Below are 3,147 nucleotides of genomic sequence, written 5' to 3'. Positions count from 1 at the left end.
AAGAAAAATTTAAGAAATTGGAGTAGGAACACTTTTGCTAGAGCCGATATAGAGATTAACAAATTGAAAGCTGAGCTATAAAAAATTGAAGAGATAGATTTAAATGAAGAACAACAAGCACAGAGGTGTCAAATCAAGGAAAGGATAAGCTAGTTATGGAGGCAAGAACAGAAATACTGAAGAATGAGATCCAGGCTAAAGTGACTAAAATGGAGAGACAAAAATTTCACATTCTTTCATGCGACAATGATTCAAAGGAGAAATAGGAATAAAGTGGAAAGATTAAAAGATAAGGAGGACCAATAGGTCTTAGGAGATGATAAAATCTTGAATATAGTGGAGGAACACTTTACAAAATTGTTTACATTCTCAACCAAATCAGATTTTGGAGATTGTATAAATAGAATTCAAAAAAGAGTTACTCAAGAAATGAACGAACGACTTATGGAGGAAATTTTAGAAAAGGAGATTGAGGAAGCTATTTTTAGCATGGGCATCCTCAAAGTCCTTAGACCAGATGGATTGAATGGGCTTTTTTTTATCAAAGTCATTGGAACACAATCAAAAAAGAAGTTTGTGCTGTGGTTAAAAGCTTTTTTTATAAGAGTATTATGCTAGAGGAGGTAAGTAAAACTATTGTTGTTCTTGTTCCTAAAGTGAAACAACTGAAACATCTTAATCAACTTAGGTATTTTTTTTGTTGTAATTATATATACAAAATTATATCTAGGATTATAGTCTTAAGACATAAAAAGTTTATAAATAAGGTTATTTTGCCTATCCAAAGTCCTTTTCTAGGGGATAGGTTGATCCAGAATAATATTATCATAATTTAAGAGGTCTTTTATAGTACTAATAAAAAAAGTAGGAATGGATCGAAAAGCCTATCTATTAAGATATATACGAATAAGACTTATGATAGATTAGAGTGGAACTTTTTGGAGGCTACGTTGATAACTTTTGGTTTTGACCTGAGGTGGGTTTTCTTAATAATGAAGTGTGTTAGAAGTGTTAGGTATAAAATTCGAATTAATGGGAGGCTCACTAGCAAAATTATACCTGAAAGAGAGCTAAACAGAGCGATCCTATATCTTCATACCTTTATAATTGCGGATACAATTTTTACTATTCTCATGGAAAAAGCAAGAGAAAGAAAGAAAATTTTAGGGTTCAAAATCACACCAACAGCCACTCAAATCATTCATCTTCTACTTGCGAATGATTGTATTATTTTTACAGAAGTAAAAGAGGAGAAATTTTACAATCTCATTTTGATTTTTAATAAGTATACAGATGTATCAGGTCAAATGCTCAATCTTGATAAATCGGGAATTATTTTTGGTAGTCAAGTACCCATACAAACTAGAATTAGCACAGAGAAAATTCTAGGCATGACGTGTTGGAATAATCTGGGGATGTATTTAGGGCTGCTAGGAATTTGGGACAGGTTAAAAATTAAAACTCTGAATTGGATAGGAGAAGGTGATGAAAAAAGTCAAAGGATGAAAAGAAAAGCTCCTAAACCAAGCTGGAAAGGAAGTTCTTATTAAACTTGTGATACAAGCTATTCCTAGCTATGCTATGACAATTATTGAATTTCCAAAAGCATTCTGTTAGAGAATAAATGCTAGAATTACAATATTTTGGTGGGTAAATTTTGAAAAAGAAAGAGGCATGCACTAAAAAAGTTGAGACAAGATTTGTGTAAGCGAAAGAAATGGAGGGCTAGACTTCAAGGCCAAAATTTAGCTTTTTGGCAAAACAAGCTTGCAGAATCATAGAAAATTCTAATTCAATATCGGTACATATTTTGAAGGCAGTCTATTTTTTCGAAGAAAATTTTTGAAATGCGAAATGTTATAGCATTACATCTTGGGTTTGAAAAAGTATAATTAAAAGAAGGGATTTTCTTTGTAAAAATGGGAGATAGAGTGTGGGTGACGGGTCAAGGATTAATATTTGGGATGATAATTAGGTAGTGGACGAAGGAAAAATTCAAAGACAAGAGAGAATAGAATCAAATTATGTTAGTGAACTTTTGAAGGACGGGAAAGGGTGGGATGTGAGAAAGATTGAAGGGGTTTTTACTGATATTGTCAAAGAAAAAATTCTTAAGACTCCTACAAGCATTTTGAGAAGAGAAGATAGACTTATCTGGTCATATAAAAAGGATGAAAAATATAGTGTCAGAACTGAATATCACATAGTTTAGATGGAAAGCCAAGGTAGCATATTGGAAGAAGTTTCATCAAGTATGAGTTTGAAAGAATTATGGAAGGAGATATGGAATTTCCAAACTCCCCAAAAGATTAAAAACTTCATTTGGAGAGCAGCGCATAATATAATAATGAAAAGTTGTTTAAAAAAAAGTCAACTCCCCAATGTGTCAGATTTGTTTCATGGAATCTAAAACTATCCAGCATACATTGTTACTATGTCCATGGACGAGGGCAGCTTGGTTTGGTAGCCAATGCCAATATTGCCCCTCTTAGAAACATATCACAAGTTTTGAAGAATAGTTTTTACAAATAATTAGAAAAATTAAGGAGGAAGGAGGAGCTAACAAAGAGGAAAGGATAGGGAAGATGAATTTTTTAATATGGGAGATATAGAAAATCAAGAACCATACCATATTCAACAGTAAGGAGATCAATCCTATGGAGGTTATTATCAAAGCCATAATATTAGAAAAATAGTACAGAGTAACTATTGATCTATCAGTTCAGAAGCAAACAGAGAATAAAAAAATTAAAGTAAAGTGAGCTACCTGGAGACCCCCCACCAAGGAGTTTGCTAAAACTGAACGTTAATAGAGCCTTTCAGGAAGTTTTTGGCGATAAAGCAACGACAGTAGCTGCAAGAGACAGCTTTAGAAGATTTTTTGTTTGGTACGCAGATAGAATCAAAGTTGTATCCAATATTACAGCAGAAGCATTAGCAACAAGGAATGCTTTAATTTTGGCAAAATATTTACAGCTAGTTATGATACTAATTGAATATGATTGTTTATTTTTGGTGCAGGCTATTAAATAAAAAGGTAGCCTCCAAGAGATTGACTCGATTTTGCAAGATATTTTTAAACTGTAAAAAAGTTTTAACAAATGTGGATTCACCTGGATTCTAAGAAAAGGGAACCAATTAGTATAT

The sequence above is a fragment of the Arachis duranensis genome, chromosome 5, assembly GCF_000817695.3.
Source record: "Arachis duranensis cultivar V14167 chromosome 5, aradu.V14167.gnm2.J7QH, whole genome shotgun sequence".
Lineage (NCBI taxonomy): Eukaryota > Viridiplantae > Streptophyta > Magnoliopsida > Fabales > Fabaceae > Arachis > Arachis duranensis.
The sequence above is the reverse complement of the archived record's forward strand: the minus strand, read 5'-3'. Positions refer to the sequence as shown.